Source organism: Saimiri boliviensis, chromosome 9 (genome assembly GCF_048565385.1).
Source record: "Saimiri boliviensis isolate mSaiBol1 chromosome 9, mSaiBol1.pri, whole genome shotgun sequence".
In the NCBI taxonomy this organism is placed as follows: Eukaryota; Metazoa; Chordata; class Mammalia; order Primates; family Cebidae; genus Saimiri; species Saimiri boliviensis.
The window spans coordinates 38,605,069-38,630,276 of record NC_133457.1 but is presented as its reverse complement, the minus strand read 5'-3'; the positions used below and the strand labels follow the sequence as shown (position 1 = coordinate 38,630,276).

Here is a 25,208-nt window from a genome sequence, read left to right as displayed (position 1 = left end):
GATTTGCCCAATTCAAGAAAATGAAAATCTAAGCTGGTTCTTGTGGGCTTTCTTGTTGGATGTCAGACACATGGGTGGCAGGGTCAGCCTTGTGAGTAGTCCTAGAAGGACACTTTTGAGATGTTTCCAGATTTCTGACGTAGGGACTGAAGGTCTTAGTTTTTCCAGAGCAATATTGCGAACTTTTCAGTCACAACCAACAGAAAGGTATGAAGTTTCTGGAGGGTAGGACTGAGCAGCATGATGGGCAGCCAGGAGAACCCAAGGCCAGAATGGAGGGAGGACCTGGAAACAGAGTGTTCAAGATGATGCCATTTGATGGGCCCCAAAATAGAGGGCTGGGGACATAGAGAAAGGCTCTATCACTCCTGTTTGGAGTGATATCATTTGGATGTTTATCCCCTACAAATCTCCCGCTGAAATGTGAACCCAGATGGAGGTGGGGCCTGGTGGGAGGTGTTTGGGTCATTCATGATCCCTCATGAATGGCTTGGTGCCATCCCCATGGTGATGAGGGTTATCTTTCTGATGGCACATTTTGCCTGTGTCTGCATTTACCTAATGTCTAGCACTGAATCTGGGAAATATTAGACATCTGCTAAGGGGAAAAGTGACACAGGATCGGCAGTGTCCAGGATTATTTAAAAAAAAAAACAAACTTGTCCTCAGTGATGGCAGTCACTGAAAATAACTTACTCTTGCAAAAGTATGGACTTTCTAAATTAAGAGAAATAATTCTGGCCCTTGCTTCTTGCATATTCCTAAGATCATGGTTATGTAAGTGGTAAGATTCTCTCCTATAAAACTTTGAAAAAACACCAGTATACTTTTACAGCCAGTTAGGCAGCCATTTCTTCTTTTCTGATAAAGAGTCCCAATTTTTCTTTTGGGGAATTCATCCTTCTCCACATTTGGTCCATTTGGGGGTCTGATCATCTTTTGGCTCCAGGAGTGGGCAAGTGTAAGGCTCAGGACTAGACAATAAGAGGAGTGTATCCCTGGCCATGGTGATTTGTTTAGGGGAGAGAACAGGGCCAAGGAGAGACAGGCATAGGACTTGTCTTGGAGTGCTTGTTAAAGAGGTTTTTTTTCTGATGAGATGACTACTCTGAGAAAGTGTAAGCCTAGAGATGCTGGAGGCCATATCTGGGGGCAAGCCTTCCTGGAAATAATGGCAAGTCAGGGGAAAGAAAAGCCTGCTGATGGAGAAAATCGTATTCCTAATGACACAGTGTCTGTGCCCAGATCAAGCCAGGCCTAAAACTGCCAAAACCCTGGACGTTTACATTCCAAAAGCCAATAATTTTTCTCCTTCCCACCCCCTTACCCCACTTGTTTAAGGCGGTCTTAGTTGGGTTCCCTGTTACTGCCCACCCAAAGAGTACTGACAGCATAGGCCCTGGGCCTCTGCCTGGGGTGAATGGAGCTGCTGCTTCTGCTTCTGTGGCCGTTTAGGAATAACTTCTTATTTATGCCCTCCTGGTTCACACCGAAACAATGCAGGAGCCGTAACTATGGAAAATGGGAGGGGTTCTTAGGAAAGAAGCTGCTTCTGTTTACCCTTCTTTATAGACAGACGTGTAAATTGAAGAAACTAACACTGATTTGAGAGACGATATATCTTTCTAAGGTTACTGTGAAACTTTGAACACTTTCAAAAGGGAAAATAATTTTTGAGTTTTCCTTTAATCTCTAGTTCTTTTCTGAGGAGAGAGGTAAGACATGTTCTTCTACTTTGGATCTTGGGTTTTCTCTGTCCTTTCTCCCAGCCCAGTGCCCTTTCCGACTCCCCTCCCGCAGGCCACACTCACAGCCTCATCTTGGCTGCTGTATCGCCCGGGGCACAGGCCTTCTCCAGGAGCTCCGGTTCTGAAACACTTCTCTTTGATGTAATTACTCACACTTTGCATCTCTTCTACTTGGTTGTTTCTGTTGAACTCAGTTCTGTCTTCATTCATTTCACAAGTATTTGTTGAGTACCTACTATGCGGCAAGCACAGTTTTAGGCACTTCAGATACATGAGTGGACAAAATTCAAAGATCCCTTATTTCATAGGCTTACATACTAGTGGGGGCTATGGAAGATAGACAATATATAATAAACACAACAAACAAGTACATTGTGTAGTGTTTTAGAAAGGCTGAGAACAAAATGAAAAAAAAAAAATAGAGAAGAAGGGACAGGCAGGATTCCTGGGAGTAAAAGTGGTTGCAATTTTAAATAGGCTGCATTGAGAAAGTGAACTAGGATCAAAGACTGGAAGGAGGAAAGCAGCTCACCATTAGAAATCTGGGGGAAGAGTGTCTCAGGCAAAGGGAACAGTACAAAGTCCCTAATGCAACACTGTGCCTGGAAGTGTTTATGGAACAGCAAAGAGGTCAGTGTGCTGGAGTACAGAGAGGCAAAGCAGGAGGTGAGAGGAGGTGATTGGTAGGGGATTGGTAACGGGGTCAGTGTCATGCAGGACTTTGATTTTTTTTTTTTTTTTTCTGAGTAAAATGGAGAATCATTGGAGGGTTTCAAGGAGAAAGGGACATGATCTGACTCAGATTTTCCAAGGACCATGCTGGCTGCAGAGTGAAAATAAACTCTAGAGGAGCAAAGGTGGAAACAAACAGTATGGGTATTGCAGGAATCAGTGCCAGAGATGCTGGTGGCTTGGATCAGGGTAGAGGCTGTGCAGGTGTTAGTAACTGGCTGGAAGTCTGGGTCTGTTTTAAAGACCCAGCCATTGGGACTTGCTGATAGATTAGATGTGGCGTGTGGGAGAAGGAGCATTTGTAAGGATAGAGCTGCCATCAGCCAAGAAGAGGGAAGACTGAGGATAAAGCACCTCTGAGAGGAATATTAACAGTTCAATTTAGGATAAGCTGTGAAGGAAGTTGGAAATGCTGAGCTGGCAACTGAGCACTAGGTTTTGGGAGATAGGTCTGACCTTGAAAGATAAATTTGGGAATTGTTGCCATCTAGATGGTAGTTAAAATCTCATTGTAAACTGTAGGTCCTTCTTAGCCAATAAGCTTCCTATTGCCCTCCTGACTTTACTGAGAGAAGTTGAGAGCACGACACAATGGAAAAAAAATGGACTTTAGAGATGGACAGATCTGGATCAGAGTCCCGATATTACCACTTTACTAGTTGTGTGACTCTGGGCAACTCTCTTACCCTGCTGAGTTGCAATTTCCCTGAAAAATTGGATGACACCTATTTCCTAGGGTTGTTGAGCTTATTAAATTAAAGAATGTCTGCGAAACTCTTGGCACATTGTAGATTCTTAATTATTTTCTTTCTCTTCCTTTTTAAATCAAGTCTGGATGCTAACCAACGATTGCAGCTCTGGTATGAGCTTTCTGGACCAGTGCTACTCAAAGGGTGGTGTTTGAACTAGTAGCAATCAGCATCACCTGGGAGCTTGTTGGAAATGCAAATTTTTAAGCCCCACCGTCCTACTGAATTAGAAATTCTAGGGGTGGGATCCTGCAATCTGTATTTAAACAAGCTCTCCTGGTGCTTCTGATACATGCTAGAATTTGAGGACTACAGCTTTAGTGTCTTCTGATTCATAAGCTTCCATCTGACCCCTGAGCATACCTGTTTCTCTGCTCATGTTTCTGCATAGCTATTGTCAGAAAAGTTATATTAACCTCTCAGATGAGTCTAGAATTACACTTCTAACTATTTCCAAATAAAATAAAGCTATTCTAGAAAATACTCAAACTCAACATGACCCAACAACTCATTCTTCCCTGTCCCCCCTACCCTATCCCCTTCAAAGAATAACAATGAACTGTAAAATATCGGACTTCCTTCTCTTCTCCTGGGTTTCCCATTTCAATAATAGAGAAATTTATTCACTGAAAGCTCACTCTATGTGCCACATTACATGTATCAATGAAATGATATATAAGGTAGCATTAATGTGAATTTCCACTTACTAGATGAGGAAATTGAGGATTAAGGAAATTAAATATCTAACTCAAGGGTACAGAGATTGTGCCAGTGGGGACATCAGCCGGAGACCATAAAACTGGAGCAGGGAGAAGGGCCTTGCTCTTTCCTCTTTGTTGCCTGTATCACCTTGCAGTGCTGCTTCGCTCCGGCAGAGGCACTTTGTTCTAGCAGCAAAGGTAAATTTGTGTTTTACAACCAGCCATTGGATGGAGGCTCCTGCTGGGGAGGGGCATGGTCTTGGGTGAGCAGCCCTGTGCTGCTGAGCAGCCCATTCCTGTGGAGGGCTGTCATCAGGTCTGCTCCTTGTAGCTGTGGAACTAGATTGTTTAGTTCTGAAAGGGAAATCTGGGCCACACACCACAGCATCCACTAGAGACTCACATGATTCTGCCATATTTGTAAAACAAGTGAGATAACTCACTACGTCTATAATCGTATTAATTCCCCAGCCTTATATGTACTAGCCTGAGATTATACTTGCTGAAAGCCAACTGGTCTTTTAAATATTGTCAAAATGGCATTATTGAAATACAATTTACATACTGTACAGTTCACCCATTTACAGTGTACAATTCAGTGATTTTTAGTATATTCACAGATGTATTCAACCCTTACCACAGTAAATTCTGGAACGTTTTCATCTCCTCAAAACAAACCCCAAACCCTGTAGGTCCCCCTTCCCTTCAGCTCTAAGCAACCACAAATCTTTCCATCTCTCTTTCACCATTCTAGACATTTCATATCACAATCATATAGTAAGTAGTCTTTTGGGTCTGGCTTCTTTCATTTACCATAATGTTTTCAAGGTCCATCTATGTTGTGTGTATCAGCACTTCATTCCTTTTTATGGTCATATAGTATTTCACTACATGTCCATACCGTATTTGCTTATCTAAATTTGTCAGTTGATGGGTGTTTTGGACTCTACACCTTTTGGCTATTACAAATAACAATGCTTAACCTTTGTGTACAGGTGTTTGTATGGGCATTTACTTTCATTTCTCTTGTGTATATACCTAGGAGTGGAATTTCTGAGTCATAAGATAAAGCTATGTTTAATTATGTAGGGAACTGACAGATCTTTTTTCAAGAATTCCTGCTTTGAAAATGCCACTTTGGGTGGGTGGGAGGTTGGGGAGAGATAACGTGGGGAGAAATGCCAGATATAGGTGACAGGGGGATGGAGGCAGCAAACCACCTTGTTATGTATGTACCTATGCAACAATTCTGCATGATCTGCATGTGTACACCAGAACCTAAAGTACAATTTAAAAAATTGTTTTTTAAAAAAGAAAATTCCATTTTTGTCCAGGAGCAGTGGCTCACATCTGTAATCTCAGTACTTTGGGAAGCCGAGGCAGGCGGATCACCAGGTCAGGAGATTGAGACCATCCTGGCCAACATGGTGAAACCCCCGTCTCTACTAAAAATACAAAAATTATCTGGGTGTGGTAGCATGCACCTGTATTTCCAGCTACTTGGGAGGCTGAGGCAGGAGAATCGCTTGAACCCAGGAGGTGGAGGTTGCAGAGCTGAGACTGCACCACTGCACTCCAGCCTGGTGACAGAGTGAGACGCCATCTCAAAAAAAAAAAAAAAAAAAAATGGAAAAAAGCCACTTTTCTATGAAGTTGACAACTACCTGCCTGCCTCCTAAGTCGCCCTCCTTTCATTGCAATTAAATGTTCTGTTTCTATATTCTTTTAGCACTCTCTGTGACCCTTGTTTCGTGCTCAGACTTGTAATGTTGTTGCAGTAGACATCTGTGTTTTTTACGTGCACTCATTTCCCTTCTTGAATGACATCCTCTTTTCTTAGTAAAAGCATCCCTCCCATACTTTCAGTCTGCTGGCCTGGCCAAGTAAGATGTTCTATCACTGTAGTCCTTGAGAATGGTTCAGGAATGTGACCCCAGTTAGGTTAAATTAGTATCAGTTCTGGGACTCTTGCTGGAAAAAAATGGGCCAAGACTCTTATTTGTGCAGGAGTTCCTAAGCTGGTGACATGTATGCCTAGAGCATACCTTCTTACCAGCATAAGGCAAGAACCACCCTGAGAGTGAAATCAGAAAAGAGGAAAGCCCCAGTGTGGAGTGAGACAGATTGCCTGTTGACTTTGTTTGATTCAGTCATGCCTGACATCTACACCTTGAACATTCAGTTACCTCCAGTAACTTTGCCACACATAAGTTCTTATGTAGCTTCTGTCATTTATAATGCTAAGAATCCCAGTCAATAGAGTGTTAATAGCGTATTCCTTCCTCCACTGGATTTGAAGCTTTTGAAGCTAGGGACGATGTCTTTTTCATTTGAGCATGATACTGACACATAGAAATTGATAGCAGATAGTTGTTGAACAAATGAATGAATGAATGAGGAATGATTCTATCTTTTGCTATGCTTGAAACCACATCCTATGGTTTATGGCCAGCAATAGAGCTTTTCTTTCATTCAGAAAGAGACTGAGTTTTCGTGTGTGTGTGTATGTGTGTGTGTGTGTGTGTGTGTGTGTGTGTGTGTATGCATGCGTGTGTGTGTGTTTCCCTTTATGTTTAAGACTGAATTAAGCAATCTCACATGGGGAATTGGGTATCAATCAAAGAACTTTAGTGCTTCTATTTAAGGTCCTACCATAGACCTCTCCTCACATGCTCTTGAGGAAAACTGAGCCACTTTTGTTTGCACAGAGCAATCAATGTAGCTTCATAAATAGATTGTCTATCACTTTATGTTGTTTATTTCTACATAATTGACTTTTGGGATATGGAAATGAAGATCTGGCTTTTGCATTACTTGAGAAAATGAGTTTATTTTTTGATTCCAACTCTTTAAATATATACAACAAAATTATTTAAGAAATAAGTAGGTGTTTCCATAAGGAGGGTTATGTGGTAGAATAAATTCAGAGATATGTAGGAGAGGATAAGTGTAGCCAAAATAAGAAAAAGCCATTGTGAATAATAGGAACATCTGGAGTGTAGACTTTGGTAATTTTTGGTATTATCATTTGCATTTTAAATGGGTGAGCAATAAAACAGCATCTAATCATATATGTCTCTGTCTAGATTGACTTAAAGTATACATTTATGATTTCACCCAAAAAGCTGAAAAATACTTCAAAGCACTGTAATTGTCTGCTTCTCCACCCTGAGACACATCATACTGAGGCAAAGTAGGGGCTTTGTGGGGCCAGTAGCTACCGAAAAACTGTTACATGAAACATGAAACCCTAGGACTAAAGACTCAGGTTTGAATTTTTTTTTTTTTTTTTTTTTTTGAGAGGAGACTCGCTCTTTGCCCAGGCAGGAGTGCTGTCGTGCAATCCTGGCTCACTACAACTTCTGCTTCCCGAGTAGCTGGGATTACAGGTGCCTGTACCACACCAGGGTACTTTTTGTATTTTTAGTAGAGATGGGATTTCACCATGTTGGCCAGGCTGGTCTTGAACCCCTGACATCAGGTGATCCTCCTGTTTTGGCCTCCCAAAGTGTGGGGATTACAGGTGTAAGCCACTGCACCCGGCCAGGTTTGAATCTTTTTATCTTCACAAAATTGAGATCTTTATTGTCTGTCATATTTGTTTGTGTTCTGTGGACTGAAATGAACAGAACAGACAGAGTATTTGGAAAGGGATTGTTCTCCCTCCTATTTGCCAGATTATATTTTTTTCCATTCTTATTGATGCATAAAAACTTTATCCTTTGGAAAGCAAACCTCCCAGAAGACTATGATCTAACCCTAGTGACTCATTTGAGAGATTCTTTAAAGTAAAGGAGTGTTCCCTAAAATAGAAGGGGATTTCACTTTGAGGGTAAGAAGGTTTTCCCTTCTCATCCTTAGTCATAGAGGTTATGCCATTCCTGACACATCCTTCCTTTCCTCCCATTCCTTTTCCTTTCTTTTAAAATACACCAGGGAATATCCTTATTATCTAAAACATTTTCTCTGTGCATTTGATTAAAAGCTTATATTTTCTGTTGATAAAAAAAAATTAGGACTGTAGTAGTCCAGCAAGACACTGCTTTTGGGGTAAATCTAGGAACAGATACTTATATTAAAAGTGATGGCGAGAAGCCTGTTGGCTACTGCTTGTGGTGGCAGAACAACCTCAGCAGATGAGAGCTTCACACCTTACAGCTATATTAGAGTGTCTTTTCTTTTCTTTCTTTCTTTTTTTTTTAGACAGAGTCTTTCTCTGTTGCCCAGGCTAGAGAGCAATGGCTTGATCTCAGCTCACTGCATCCTCCACCTCCTGGATTCAAGTGATTCTCCTGCCTCAGCCTCCCAAGGAGCTGGGATTACAGGTACTCGTCACCCTGCCTGGCTAATTTTTGTATTTTTAGTAGAGATGGGGTTTCACCATGTTGGGCAGGCTGGTCTCAAGCTCCTGACGTCAAGTAATCTACCCACCCCAAAGTGCTGGGATTATAGGTGAGAGCCAAAGCGCCCAGCCTAGAGGGTATTTTCTGAGCAGTGTTTTTATAAACCATGGGTCCCCAAACCCTGGAACATGGACCTCAGTACTGGTCCGTGGTCTGTTAGGAAGTGGGCCACACAGCAGGAGGTGAGTGGCAGGCAAGCGAGCATTACCACCCAAACTCCACCTGCCTCCTGTCAGATCAGCAGCGACATTAGATTCTCATAGGAGTGCAAACCCTACTATGAACTGTGCATTTGAGGGATCTGGGTTATGTGCTCCTTGTGAGAATCAAACTAATGCCTGATGATCTGAGGTGGAACAGCTGCATCCCAAAACAATCTCCCACACCCCTGGCCCCCATCCATGGAAAAATTGTCTTCTATGAGATGGGTGCCTGATGCCAAAAAGATTGGGACTGCTACTATAAGCCATTCTGCCCTGTGGGAATACTGTATACATACCTATATTGCCAAGACTCTATTTTCTTATCCTTTCTTAAGTACGTATCAAACATACTTAGCCTCCTTTCTCCTTATTCTCACATCAGCTTCATGTCTTCAACTAGCTATGTAAGATTTAGAAGGTCTTTTCACATTCTTGAACTTCAGTTTCAGTAATGTTAGGTACCTTATCTTTAAAATCCTTATCAACTCTAAAATTCTGTAGTTCCTTATCTATGCTTCTGTGTTCTAAAGCATTTGATTCTGGTCTTAATTCTTAAGTTAATCTTTTATTTAGCCTTCATTTAAGATAAATGTCACAAGCAGAGAGGGCAGGAAATGGCATCTTGGTGTCTTAAGTAGAGAAATTAGAAGCTCATAAATCTCAATGAACCTTGAATTAATTAGTGGAGAAGTTACTTTTATATCATTGTGCCTCAGATGATTTGGGGTCAAAGAAGGAGTACTGGGTATATAATGATGAATACTATACATATAAATAATGCAAGGACAGTGGTAACATTTATGATTGACTATTATATAAAAACCACTCTTGGAATTGCTGTGCCTCTTGTTAAGATTAGAGTATCGTAATGAGTTTTACTAGAAGTCTGAACATGTTTTATACTGGGAATACTGACATCAACTCCATCATAAATTTAAAGTGAGGATAACATTTATTCTAGGGCTTCTGGAAACCCAAATGTAGTTATCACTTATTTCTATTTAAAACTTTATGTCCTAACAATATTCATCCATCACTGTGGCACCATTGCCATTCAACCCTTAAGTCAGTCAGTACTTTAAAACCACGACAAATTTCTACTTAAATTATATTGATTAATTGTAAGATTTAAAAGAAAAAAATAATTTTTAGATTAGAAGGAAAATGAGCTCTTTACTTTCTTCTTGGCCCATTGTTGCCTTCATTAAATAACCCCTCTGATTTCATTGTATAATGATAGAATATTAGAGAATAATTAATATGGTTTGGACAATTATATAAACATTAACACAAGTTAAGACAGTTATTCTGAATAATTTCTATATCTAATTATAAAACGCTGAAAGGAAATTATAAGCATGAAGACAAATTTGAGACAGTTATTTTGAATTATGTCAATACTGAATCATAAAAATCTGAAAGAAAATACAGACACGGGTTCTTTCTTTAATGTACAACATTATAGGCTGCTTGATGGTCAGAAAACCACAGGCTCATCTGCAAAGTACGTTGTAGTAATTGTTAAGGTCAGTGATTCATATTTTAAACAACCTGTGAATGTAGTAAGTATTTAGCAAGCTAGTGTTTAAAAACACTCAAAAATATGTATTCCTAGAATATAGCTATTAGAGAAAGTCTTGTCAACTTTCATGCACTTTTATGACAGATTGTTTTTCTTTTTCACACAAAAGATACATGGCTGATTCAAAGCTCACAACAGTTCAATAGCGGTTATGTGATACCATGACAAGTTCTATCTAAGCTTGTTTAAAAATATTCCTCAGGGAATGCATCAAAGAATGGCACACAGTGACAACTGGAAGAAACTGCTTTATTAATAGTTGGCAATTTTTACAAATTCCAGGCATGTTGCACAGACTCTGCTCAACCTAGCCATTGATTATAGTTAACATCCGTCTCTAAAACAAGTGTGTAAAGCTTTACAAGTATTTAAAAAATTCTTTCATGCAAACCATAAATTATCTTATATAACTTGACATTAAACAAATAGAAGCAATGTGAGTATAAGAAATTCCATATCTGATTAAGAACTTGGTACTTCATTTTATCAAAGTGCGAATAAGGGTTCCAGCTCAGGATCTTTTCAACACCCCTCCAGGTGAAAGAGAACTTTTAATCTCCCACTTCTCTTTTGCTGCCTCATTCTCATCTCCTTTCTTCTCTTTTCTTACCATCTATTCTATTTTCTTTCCCATGATGTTCTATTTCTCCTTCCTTTGTTGTCTGTTTCCTCTTTTTTCTCCCTCCTTGTATTTGTTTTCTTCCTTCTGTACTCTAAATTCTCCCTCTTGTCTCCCTGCCAATGTCAAAATCATTACATGTAAGAGAGCCAAATAAATTGCAACTGCAAGGACATGACCTGATGTCTACAGCAGAAAATATTTAAATTATGAATTTTCCTTTTGTTTATACAGGCAATTACAAGAAATTAAATGTTAACTTTTTGAAGTCACCTTAATCAGAGGTGTTTTTACATAAAACCACTACGTATGAAATGTAGAGCATAATTACATTAACAAAAAAAAAAAAACGATTTCATTCATTTACTAGTAGCCACTAATGGCTCTTTAGACTCAGACTATTAGGTAAACGAACAAACAATTGGCTTATTTGTTTGAAGTATAAGTAGCAGGTAATTCATGAATAAGTAAAATATACTTTCTTGCTGTGGTATATTAACAGGATGCTTTTATATTTTATTTTTAATTGACAATAATTATACTTATTCAAAGGGTACATGATGATGTCTCGATACATATATAGTGATCAGACTGGAGTAATTAGCATATCTATCATCTCCAACATTTATCATTTATTTGTTTTGGGAACTTTAAATATACTCCTCCTAGCTGTTTGAAGCTGCATATTATTAACTGTAGTCATCCTACAGTGGTATAGGGTACTAGAACTTACTTCTATAATCTAGCTATAATTTTTTATCCTTTAACAAATCTCTCCCTATCAACTTTTTTTTAGTGTCCATATGTGAATGAGAACATTCAGGGTTTAACTTTCTGTTCCTGGCTTATTTCACATAACATAATATCTTCCTGTTCCATCCACGTTGCTGAGAATGACAGGATTTCCTATTTTTTATGGTGAAATAGCCACTGTGTATATATACGACATTTTCTTTATCCATTCATCTATTGTTGGACACCTAGGTTGATCCCGTATCTTGGCTATTGTGAATAGTGCTGCAATAAACATGGGGTACAGATGTTTCTTTGGTATAATTATTTCCTTTCCTTTGGATAAGCTCCCAGTAGTGAGATTGCTGGATCACATAGTAGTTCTGTTGTAGTTTTTTGAGGGACCTCCATACTGTTTTCCATAGTGGCTGTAGTAGTTACATTCCCACTGGCTGTGTAAGAGTTCTCTTTTCTCTGCATCCTTGTCAGCATTAGTTATTTTTTGTCTTTTTGTTAAATAGCCATCCTAACTGGGGTGAGATGATACCTTACTGTGGTTTTTATTTCCCTGATGATTAATAATATTTATACATTTTTCATGTATTTGTTGACTATTTTTATGTCTTTCGAGAAATGTCTGTTTAGATCACTTGCCCATTATTTTTAGTTGGATTGTTTGTTTTTGCTATTGATGTTTGAGTTACTTATATATTTTGGATATTAATCCCCTGTAGAATGAGTAGTTTGCAAATATTTTCTCCAGTTCTCTGGGTTGTCTTTGCTGAGCAGAAGCCTTTTAGTTTGCTATAATCCTACTTATTTATTTATTTATTTTTGTTGCCTATGCTTTTGAAGTCTTATTCATGAAATCTTTCCCCAGGCCAAGGTCCTAAAGCATTTCTTCTATTTTCTTCTAGTAGTTTTATTATTTTGGGTCTTATCCTTAGGTGGCTGATCCATTTTGAGTTGATTTTTGTATAATGGAAAGGCAGGTTTAATTGCATTCTTCTGCACATAGATATCCAACTTTCCAAGCACCATTTCACCTTTGTAAAAAATCAGTTGTTTGTAGATATGTGGATTAATTTGAGTTCTCTTTTCTGTCTCATTAGTCTATGTGTCTTTTATTCTGCCAGTTCTATGCTGTTTTGGTTACTACAGGTTTGTAGTATATTTTGAAATCTGGTATGTGACACTTCTGGATTTAATTTTTTGGTTATTCTGGGTCTTTTGGGGTTGATTTAAATTTTAGGATGTTTTTTCTATTTCTGTTAAGAATGTCATCGGTATTTTGATAGGAATTGCATTCAATTGCTTTGTGTAATATTGGCATGATAACAATATTCATTTTTCCAATTTATGAGCATGTCTTTCCATTTGATTTTTAGCCTATTAAATTTCTTTCAACAGTATTTTGTAGTTTTCCTTGTAGAGGTTTTTTTTTTTTTTTTTCCTCTTTGGTTAAATGTATTGCTAGGTATTTTATAAATGAAATTGCTTTCTTGATTTCCTTTTCAGATAGTTTGTTGTTTATGTACAGAAATGCTACTGGTCTTTTGTTTGTTTTTTGGGATAGAGTCTGACTCTGTTGCCCAGGGTGGAGTGCAGTGATATGGTCATGGCTCAGTGCAGTCTTTACCTCCTGGGCTCAAGCAATCCTCCACCTCAGCCTCCTGAGTAGCTGGGACTACCTGTATGCACCAGCATGCCTGGCTAATTTTCTGGAGACAAGATTTTATCATGTCGCTTATGTTGGTCTCAAACTCCTGGGCTCAAGTGATCTGCCTGCTTTGGCCTGCCAAAGTGCTGGGATTACAGGTGTGAGCTCCTGCACCCGCCCAGGAAACTTTTAAAGTAGCAATATCTCAAATCTATAACAAATTCATTTCCTTTAAAACAAAACAATATAAAAACTGAAAAACAAGGCCTGAAGTTGTATTACGCAAACCAATCATTGGAATCAGGTAGGTCAAAACAGCCTCAGCTCATTAAAAGAAAATATAGCTGATGTATTGTTTGAATATGCTCTCCAAAGCTCATGTGTTAGATATGTAATCTTCAATGCAGCAGTTTGGGAAGTAGGGCCTAAAGGATGATTAAGTTGTGAGGCTCTGCCCTAATGAATGAATTAATGTCATCATTGCCAGAATGGGTTAGTTACCTCAAGAGTGTGCTTGTTGTAAATGCAAGTTCTTCCCCTTCTTGCTCTTGTACTCTTGTGGTCTCTTGCCCTACCTGCTTCTGCCATGGAATAATGAAGTACAAAAGTCCTAACAAATTGCCAGCACCTTGCTCTTGAACTTCCCAGCCTCCAGAAGTGTGAGAAATAAATTCCTTTTCTTTATAAACTGCCCAGTCTGTGGTCTTCTGTTATAGAAACACAAAAAGGGCTTAGGTAGCTGGACTGCAGATGTAAACTTTTTGAATATTGAAGGAGAAATAGGTTTTATTCTGCTTATATTAGCTCCTGGAAAGTAAATATTAAAAATACGATGTCAGCCTCTATATTTCCATGGAATTAAATGATACTACATTTTTATAGACTACAAAATATTTAATTTTGTCCTTCTGTGGTAGTGCACTCCTATAATCCCAACACTTTTGGAGGCTGAGGCGAGTGAATTGCTTGAGCTCGAGAGTTCAAGACCAGCCTGGGCAATATGGCAAAACCCCATCTCTACAAAAAATACAAAAGTAACCTGACATGGAGATGCATGCCTGTAGTCCCAGGTACTCCAAAGGCTGAGGTGGGTGGATTGCTTGAGCCCAGGAGGTTGATGCTGCAGTGAACCATGATCATGCCACTGTACTCCAGCCTGGGTGACAGAATGAGACCTTGTCTCAAAAAAAAAAAAAAAAAAAAAGAAAGAAGATATTGGGTCTCAAGATATTATTTTGGAATAAGAAAACAAATGTAATATGATTGAAGAGTAATATTTTAAAAAATTTATTTAAACTATAAAGGCTGCTGATTAAACCACCCCAGTATTTTTCTGATTACTAAACAGTTCTTCCTTACAAGGGTCTCAGAAAGACATTCAGCTAATCAATGACACATTGCTAAGCACATCATTGTGTGTTAAATCCACTCAATTGATTGTACTATAATTTGTAAATTACTTTATTAAAAGTACTTCGGTGAATGGCCCTATAAATGTTAAATAATAATATCAAGCAAAATTAGTTTGCAACACTTTCCAGATCTGAATTAAAAAGAATTCCTAGCTTATTTTGATACTAATACTATGAGGGGCTAAACTAAATTGTTTTCTGTTTTTCCAATCAAGTCAGTAACACTTTTTTAGAAAAATCAAACTTTGAATTGGCAATAATTGCAGTGTACTGAACAACTGCAAGAATAAGAAAAGCACAAAGAATACCTGTATATCTTTTATTCAGGATCATCTATTGTTAACATTTCATCTCATTTGCTTTGTTATTTGGGTGTACTATCTCTGTATGTATATGTGTGTGTGTACACATTTGCATGTATATATGTGTATACATACATGTATGTGAATTTTTTTCCAAATCATTTGAGTCAGTTGCGTATATTATGGCCCTTTACCCCTCAATACACTGTGGATTTCTTAAGAATAGGGATAATGTCTTAGTCCTAACCACCATACAGTTAAAACTTCAATAAATGTATTGATATAACTCTTTAATCTGTGTTAATCTTGTTTGTAAACTAAATAGTGTCCTGTTTAGCTTCTCTTCTCAGCCCCTAGTCTAGCTGCCAGTACAGGATCCAGTCTAGAATAGGGTATTTACATTTAATTGCCATCTTTCTTTAGTCTCTTTTAATCTGGAACATTTTCTCCGCCTTTGTCTTTTATGACAAAAGTTCCTCATTTTTAGTTTGCCTGATATTTCCTAAAGATTAGATTCAGGTTATGCCTGTCTGGCTGGAATACTGCAATCAGCAACATTGTGTCTTAGGGTGTCAACCACTACAATGGTTCTCTCTCTGAATCGGTGATGTTAATTTTTTATTTTTATTTTTTTGAAATGGAGTCTCACTTTGTCACCCAGGCTAGAATGCAGTGGTGATGTGGTTTCAGCTCACTGCAACCTCCACTCCCTGGATTCAAGCGATTCTTCCACCTCAGCCTCCCAAGTAGCAGGGATTACAGGCATGTGCCATCATGCCTGGCTAAGTTTTTTTTGTATTTTTGGTAGGGACAGAGTTTCACCATGTTGGCCAGGCTTGACTTGAACTCCTGACCTCAAATGATCCTCCTGCCTTGGCCTCCAAATGCTGGGATTACAGCCATGAGCCACTGCACCTGGCTGGTGATGTTAATCTTGATCACCTAGTTAGATGTCCCTGTGTTTGTAATGTTTGGAAACTATCTGTCTTTCTTACAACTAACAAGTAATCTTTGGGGAGACACACTGAGATAATGCAAGGCTTACCCTCATCAAATGTTCCCTAGATTGAACATCCATTGATGATTCTTGCTTGAACCAATTTTCTTTATGATGGTTGCAAAATGATAATTTTCTGTCTCCTGTATTACATATTTATCAGTTGGTACTTGACATTTTACTATAAACACAATCCCTCCCTTCTCCCTTATTTATTTATTAGTAGTATGGCTTATGGATTACTTTTTTCTCCTAATGGTTTTTAATTTATTATAGTCTTTAAACATTTTGGTGCTCGAATTGTCTCAGATTTGGCCAGTGGAATCCCTTCGAGCTGAACCCCATGTCTTTGTGAACTGGCCTCATCTTTTTTGTGAACACTTCCTTATAAGCTGTTCCAGGTTCAGCTTGTACCTATTCTTCCCCAGCCCCAGAATTGTCCATTTCTCTGAGGAGTCATGGTTCCTTTTAGTGGAGAATGATATAGAGATCTGGGTCCAAAGTATGTTTGTTGCTACTGAGGTATCTTTGCTTCTAGAACCTTTCAGCAGACAAAGCTAATATATGCATGTATGTACACATATGCAAACACACACATATATACATATGTATGAATATGTGCTTATATGTGTGTGTGTGTATATAAATAAATACAAGTATATAAATATTTTGAGATGGAGTCTCACTCTGTCGCCCAGGCTGGAGTGTTATCTCGGCTCACTGTAACCTCCGCCTCTTTAGTTCAAGAAATTCTCCCTGCCTCAGCCTCCTGAGTAGCTGGGATTACAGGCATCGCCACCACGCGTGGCTAATTTTTGTGTTTTTAGTAGAGACAGGGTTTCATCACATTGGCCAGGCTGGTCTTGAATTCCTGACTTTAGGTGATCCACCCGCTTTGGCCTCCTAAGTGCTGGGATTACAAGCGTGAGCCACCGCACCTGGCCCTACGTGTACACGTATTTTTTAAAATCATGGGTTTACCAGTACCTGCAAATCCAATCCATCTCCACGGTGTTCTTTTAAACCTTCTGTGATCCCGTATGTGTATGTTCCTTCTTCCATGGTGAGAACTGTGGCTTACAACAATAGTGACACATTATTACATATAGACAATATTAACACAGATTAAAGAGTTATATCCTATTCTTAAGAAACTCACGTGTGTATGGAGGGATGAAGGGCCATCGTGTATACAACTGACTTTCAAATGATTCAGAAAAAAATTTACATACATCTGTGTATACATATATACACATGCAAATATGTACATACACACACATACACGTACAGAGATAGTACACCTGAGTAACAAAGCAAACAGGGCAAAATGTTAACAATAGATAATCCTGAGTGAAAGATATACAGGTGTTCTTTGTACTTTTCTTATTCTTGCAACTTTTCAGTACACTGGAATTATTGCCAATTTAAGAGTTTTTTTTTTGTTTTGTTTTGTTTTTTAAGTACTATCAACTTGATGGGAAAAACAGAAAACATAATTTAGTTTAGCCCCAAATAGTATTGGTTGGCATCAAAAAAGTTAGGAATTAATTTAAATTCATATCTCGAGAATGTTGCAAGCTAATTTTGCTTAGATGATTTAATTATTTAACATTTATTGGGGCTGGGCACAGTGGCTCACTTTGGGAGGCTGAGGTTGGCAGATCATCTGAGGTCAGGAGTTCAAGACCAACCTGGCCAACATGGTGAAGCCCAGTCTCTACAAAAATACAAAAATTAGCCAGGCGTGATGGTGGATGCCTGTAATCTCAGCTACTTGGGAGGCTGAGTTGGAAGAATTGCTTAAACCAGGGAAGTGGAAGTTGCAGTGAGCCAAGCCAAGATCGTGCCACTGCACTCCAGCCTGAGAAACAGAGCAAGATTCCAACTCAAAAAAAAAAAAAAAAAAAAAAAGTTAAGGACATTCACTGAAGTAATTTTAATAAAATAGCTTACAAATTTATTTAATGCTATAGTTTCAGAATTACTTTGCCCATATCACTTTAATAAACAAACCTACAAAAAAGAGTATAGGTTTTGTGGGCAGTTTTTCCCCACTCCACAACCCTGTGTGAGACTGAGGGTATGTATCTGAAATCAAATAACTCTGTTCATGTTACTTAGTTTTTTTTTCTTCTTTACTATGAATATGACATTTATTTGAAATATAATTGATTCATTGTTTTGGTTGCTTTCAGTTTTTAGATTTTTAATTTTTCCCCTTCCTATCTTTGCTAATTTAATATAATTTTAAACATATGTACAATAGTAACTTGCTTCCAAAGTTCAAAACTATACAAAAAGTAAAGAAGCATCACACTCCTATATCCCTTCTACCTCTTTCCCTTCTACCGTTGTCTTATCTTATCCTTCCTGTGGTCTTATCCTTCTTTTGGTAAATATAAGAGATATGTATATGCTATCCTCTTTTCCCTTATTTTTTTCCTTAGAGCATTCTATAGTGTATTTTACTCATAAACATTATTTTTGATCCAGAACATCACCTATATATGAACTGATTATACATTTATCGGGAGATACAAATTTATCAGGAGATAAATTTATTAGGAGATAAATTTATAATCAGTTCATAGAGGTCATCCTCATTCTTTCAACAGCTTCATAGTACTCCATTGTGATAATATGTCATAGTTTACTCAACCAATCTTCTATGCTTGGGAATTTATGTAGTTCTTAATATTTTACAGTAACAAATAATGCTGCAATGAGAAACCTTGTGCATATGTAGTTTTGTATTATTAAAGATGTACCTTCAGGATAAATTCCTAGAAGTGGATTACATATGTATTTTTGTTGAACATTGCCAAATTTCATTTTGTTGGACATTGCCAATTTGCCTCCCTATGGGAATTCTTCATTTTGCATTCCCACCAGCAATGTTTATCTAGTTGGTGAGAAATGATATCTCACTATAGTTTAATTTGCACGTCTTCCATTGTGAGTAATTGCTATAGACTGAGACTGAATGTTTGTGTCCTGCCTCCCACTCCCAACATTCATCTCTTGAAATCCTAACCCTCAATGTAATGGTGTTAGGAGGTGGGGCCTTTGAGGGGTGATTAGGTCATTAGGTTATGAATGAGTAGAGCTCTCATGACTGGGAGTAGTAGTTTTATAAAAGAGGCTGGAGAGAGCTCCCTCATCCCTTCTACCATGTGAGGACACAGTGAGAAAACAGCTATGAACTGAAAGAAGGCCTTCACCAGACATCAGATCTGCTAGTGCTTTGATCTTGAGCTTCCCCGCCTCCAGAACTGTGAGAAATAAGTTTATGTTGTTTACAAGGCACTCAATCTATATAGTTTGTTATAGCAGCCTGAATAGACTGGAATAGTAGCAGTGTACTATTGCATAAGGGCCATTTTTATATTCTAAAATTTTCTGCTTATGTTTTTGTCTGTTTTTAAGAGTGTTGGTCTTTTCTGCCTCAGTTTTATTTTATTTTTCACTTATTTATTTATTTGAGACAGAGTCTTGCTCTGTCACCAGGCTGGAGTGCAGTGGTGCCATCTCAGCTCACTGCAACCTCCACCTCCTGGTTCAAGTGTTTCCCCTGCCTCAGCCTCCCAAGTAGCTGGGACTACAGGCTCACTCCACCATGCCCAGCTAATTTTGTGTATTTTAGTAGAGATGGGATTTCACCATGTTGGCCAGGATGGTCTCAATCTCTGGACCTCATGATCCAACCCCTCAGCCTTGCAAAGTGCTGGGATTACAGGCATGAGCCACCTCGCCCAGCCTTCAGTCTCAATTTTAAAGCATACTTTGTATATTAAGTTATTTAGCTCCTTATCTGTGATATATGTTGCAAATGTTTTCTCTCAGTGTGCTATTTGTCTTAGTGTGCATTTTTTGTTTTTATCATGCAAGCATTCTCTGTTTTATAGAGTCAAATTTATCAGACTCCTCTTACATTACATCTAGGTTTTTAGTTATAGAAGCCTTTCCCTGTGCCTGGGTTAAAGAGGAATTTGCTTAAAATTTTCTCTAGTATTTATATAATTATATTTTTTACATTAAGATCTCAGGTCCATTTACAGTTTATGCTTGTTTATGGTGTGAGGAATTAATCTAATTTTATCTCTTTTTTTTTTTTTCCCAAATGGTCATCTAATTATCCCAACACAGTTTATGAAAGAGTAATTTTTTTCTTAAATATAACACTTTGATCATATGCTAGATTTATACATTTAATTGGGCATATGTCTGGATTTACTGTTTCATTCTACTGGTATGCCAATCTACTTATATAGTACTACTACACTATTTTATTTATCTAGGTTTTGTAGCATGCTTTAATGGCAGGTAGAATGGTGCCTCCTCATAGCTTTTTCTTCTCAATGTCCTCTGCCTATTCTTACTTTTTTTTTTTAAAACTCCATGTGAATTTTAGGATCAATTTGTTTAGTTCAATAAAATACCTTCCTGGCATTTACTGACCTCTCGTTAAACTGATAAGGTCACTTAGAACTGGCAAATTGATGTCCTAACCAAGAACAAAGGATGCCTTTCTATTTGTTCAAGACTTTTTGGACAGCCCACTCTTAAAGTGAATAATGATGTTAGGTAACCATTGATTTTTCCTGGTATGCTTTAATTTAAAATATCTGGTGGAATAAATGAGAAATTTAAGTGGTTATGGGAAGGAAACATAACACTTTTGAGTAACTTTTAGGTACCATTTACTGTGCAAATTGTTTTTTTAATTCCCAAAGAAGCGAGACGTTACTGATTTTGCTTTGTGTATATTGTCAATGAGTGTACTGTTTTACAAAGTTTCTGTAACTTCTCTGAGAACAGTTAATGAATATCAAGAGTGAGGCTCAGACTCTGTACCACATGCCATCAATGTCCATTTTCTTTAAGTTCACTACCTACTAAAAACCAACACTGTGTCACTCCTCAGGCAGAAAAATAAAATATGAAAGTATACATTGTCTTACTTGATTTTTAGAGCTACTGGGAAGTCAATAAGACATACATGGACTATTTGTACGTTAATTTTGCCAATAAGGAAATTGAGGCTTTAGAGAGGTTAAGTGTTCCAAGATTATGATTAGGAAGTGTCAGAGGAGATTCTAGATTATAGGACCACTAACCCTGCTTTTTTCTTGGTACCATACCAAACCTTAAAAATTGAAAGGAGGCTGTCTGTGTGTGGTGTAATCCCAGCACTTCTGGAGGCTGAGACAGGAGGTTTGCTTGAGCCCACAAGTTCAAGACCAGCCTGGGCAACAGAATGAGGACCCATCTCTTAACAAAATTTTAAAAAGTCAAAGGAAAACAAGTATACCTCTTCCTATCAATCTTGGACGTGGATGATATAAAAACTAATTCTTCGAAATAGAACCAAAATAAGTTGCACTTTTGTCCCACGTGGGTGGAAGCCTTTCATTGTTCTTTGAATCAGTAAAGCTCAACATTTCCTCTATGTAGGAATCACCATGAAGCTTCAATAAATACACACATGTGTGTGACACCTCTAGACATGATTATTTAATTGGTCCACGTGTGACCCAATTTGAGGATCTTAAAAATACTACCCACAATGCTAATGTGCATCCAAGGTTGAAAGCCACTGGCCTAGATAATGTTTAAGATACCTTCAATGTTAATATTCTATAGTTCTGAGATTTCTTGTTCTGTAGTAGCTAAGAGTACAAATTCTGGAATTGACTGCTGAAGGTTGAATCCTTTTTCCTTACAACAGTTGTATCTAAAGCATATTACTCAATCTCTTTAATCCTCTATTTCTTCATATTTGAAAATCAATACAATTTTGCTTCATAGTTAAACATTTAAAACCTTTATTTTTAGAGCAGTTTTAGATTCACAGCAAAGATAAATGGGATGCACATACTTCCTATATATGCACTGTCCCACACACACAGCCTCTCCCACTTTTGATGTTCTGCACCATTTGGTACAATTGCTAAACTTACATTGACACATCACCATTACCCAAAGCCCACAGTTTACTTTAGAGTTCACTCTTGTGTTGTACATTCTGTGGGTTTTGACAAATGTGTAGTGACATGTGTCCAACATTACATTGTCATGCAGAGTAGTTTCACTACCCTAAACATTCTCTGCTTTCTGCCTATTTATCCCTCCCACTCCCCTGACCCTGGCAACCATTTTACTGTCTCCATACTTTTACCTTTTTCAGAATGTCATATAGTTGGAATCAAACACTATGTAGCCTTTTCAGGTGAACTTCTTTCACTTGATAATATACATTAAGTTTCCTCCATGCCATTTGAAGGCTCAAAAGCTAATCTCTTTTTCAGCACTGAATAATATTCCATTGTTTGGATGTACCACAGTTGATTTATCTGGTCACCGTCTAAGGATATCTTGGTTGCTTCCAAGATCTGACAATTATGAATAAAGCAGCTAATAGTACCTTTGTGCAGATTTTTGTGTAGATGTAAGTTTTCAGTTTGTTTAGGTAAATACCAAGGAGTGTGATTGTTGGACTGTATTTAGAAAAACCTAAAGACGACCAGAAACTCTTAGAACTGATAGATGAAGTTAGTAAAGCTGAAGACTATAAAGTCAACATACAAGCTGGGCATGGTGGTGTGTGGTTGTAGTCCCAGCACTTAGGAGACTAAGGTGGGAGGATTGCCTGAACCCAGGAGTTTGAGAGCAGCCTGGGTAACGGAGCAAGACTTCCATCTTAAAATAAATACAAAACTATTAACACATCTATACACTAACAACAATCGATCTGAAAAAGAAATCAAGAATGTAATTTCATTTATAGTACTCACAAAAAACAAATACCTAGGAATGAACTTAACCAAAGATATGATAATGTTATGAAGCTTTTAATACATAACCCTGCATATAGTAAGTGCTCAATAAATGATAGCTATTTTCTTTCTAATCACTTGTTTTCTTCTTGGTATGCAGATATTGGAAGGAAAGAGAGTGAATTTCATATTAGAGGGTAAAACATAGGATTTTATCTGGCCTGTTATATACCTGAAGCCAGTCTGCATTGTTTTGACAGAACCTTGACTTTGTAAGTGGTAAGCAATAGAAAAGACCCGCTAGGAAAAAGAAGCTGCAGAGAGGGATAGCTGAGTATAAGGTGAGGCCTGGTGCTCTCTTGGGTCATAGACTGATGGGAAAAGTGTAGGAAGAGAAGTCACTTTGGGTGTTGGGAGCTGTGCATGCCTGTGCGCACATGTGCACACTCCTGGGAGTGTAGAACTCATGTCTGTTGAAGTGTAATTCTCTATGTGTCAGGAAACAGAAGATCATGAGAGGGGGAATTCTGAGGAACTAAGGAAATGAAGAAAGAAGAGTATATGAGAACAAAAGAGACATTCCTTTTTTTGTTCTCCCACTTTCTTCCTTCCTTTACCACCCACGGAATCTTAGCTCATTTTTATGGACTCCCATGTGTATATTGTTTCTTGGCCACTGTTGGAAGAATTGGGGAAAATATGGACTTTTAAAAGTCTGGGATAGTTTTGAAACCATAGACCAGTGTAACTAAACCTTATTTCCTTCCTGCCTTCACTCTCTCCCTTTTTTCTTTCATATTCTCTTCCTTCCTACATTAATTGAAAGCCAGGCTCATTTAGTACTCAAAATGTTTCTTCAATTAATACATTAGACTTTGGGTTTACAGGGGCTTAAATGGAAAGACAGAGCTTGCACTCTTGAGAAGCTAATAATTTTCAAATTTTGGCATTGGACCATTTCATTGGATTGCTACTATGATGGCTCATTTTCCTTACTTAGACTATTACAATGATTCTCACACTTTAGTGTGCGATGGAATCACCTGGAGGTCTTGTTAAATCTCTGATTTTTTCAAATGATGAGATTAACAGAAAAAAATAATAAAGCTTAGGTTTCTGGACCCATCTCCAATTTCTGACTCAGTAGGTCTGATGCAGGGCTTGAGAGTTTGTATTTCTAGCAAGTTCCCAAGTGATGCTTACGCTGCCGGTCCCTGGATCATGCTTTGAGAATCACGGATCAACTAGGATGCTCTCCATTTTTCTCAGTGAGAAGACAGAAGCTGTATTAGTTATTTGAACAGAAAGAATATACTACAAGGAATTTTAAGCTAGGTATAAAGTTTTAACCTGAAAGTAAATGAGATTTAAAGTTCTATGAAGGGAGCAATTGTGGGAAGCATCTACCACCTCCTGGGACTCATAGAAAAAAAAAAGAAGGGAAAATGCCTGGACTATTAAAACTTCAGAAACTTCAAGAAGCTGAAACTCTGATCTCTAAGAATCTCTCCTGTTCTGGTATCCCTGGGGTAGGAGTGTGATGAAGCTTGTCCTGCGAGTATTGTAAAAACTGCAAAGTGAGTTTATCTGCTGCTGCAGAGGGGTACTGCAGCTATTGGGGTGGAGATGCAGTGCTGTGGTGATTCTCACAAGAGCAGAAGGCAAAAAGAAGGAGCAAGTCCCTTCTTCCTTCACCAGTGCAGCTTCTCTATTGCTTCCTATTTTGCAGAACCTAACAATGGATGCAGGTGGCAAAAAAGAAACATGGCTTGCAACACCTCAGCTCAGAGTGTGGTAGGGTTGGGTTTGTTGCTGAGAAACTTAAAAAAATACTAGAGTCCCAGTCCTTTAAATGGCTGTGCCTTGTGAGAAGCTGACTTTTTTGAGATGATTTATTAGGAATCAGCTGAAAACTGGTTCAAAATAATAACTTTGAAAAAGCATGGTAAAGTTAAAGGCTAACTACTTGATTTTAAGACTCCTTATAAAATGAAGAGAATCAAGAGAGTGTAATATTGACATTAAGATAAATGACATATCAATGGAACAGAATGGAGAATCTAGAAATAGACTCACACATAGCATGACAACCAATTTTGACAAAGATGCAATGGCAATTCAGTGGAGAAAGAATCCAACAACAGATAGTATTAGAAGAGTTAGATTCATATTTAAGAAAAAAACCCTTTGATTTATACCTTGCATCATTAATTGAAAACAGATCATAAATCTACATGTAAAATTTAAAACTATAAAACTTCTAGATAATAGATAAGAGGAAATCTTTGTGATCTTAAGTTAGACAAAGATTTCTTAGATATGCTATCAAGAGCACAGTCCATAAAAGGAAAAATGATAGATTTCATCAAAATTAAAAACTTTTAATCTGCAGGCTGGGCACAGTGGCTTACACTTGTAATCCTAGCACTTTGAGAGGCAAGGCGGGAGGATTGTTTGAGCCCAGGAGTTTGAGATCAGCCTGGAGAACGTGGTGAGACCTCATCTCTACAAAAAAGTATAAAAATTAGTTGGGCATGGTTACATGTGCTTGTAGTACAGGCTACTTGGGAGGCTGAGGTGTGAGGATGGCTT

At 38.0% G+C, this 25,208-nt stretch overlaps 1 long non-coding RNA gene across 2 annotated transcripts in view; it reads left to right on the top strand.

Annotated features, from left to right (window-relative positions):
• LOC141585624 (uncharacterized) overlaps window positions 1–25,208 on the top strand; it is a 361,964-nt gene that overhangs the window by 33,135 nt on the left and 303,621 nt on the right. Inside the window, exon 1 of one of the 2 annotated variants that reach the window (XR_012519207.1) lies at window positions 8,062–8,255. The exons of the other annotated variant lie outside the window; for it this stretch is intronic. This is a non-coding gene — a long non-coding RNA (uncharacterized LOC141585624). Of the gene's footprint in view, window positions 1–8,061; window positions 8,256–25,208 lie in introns of those variants that run through there. 2 annotated transcript variants of the gene reach the window in all.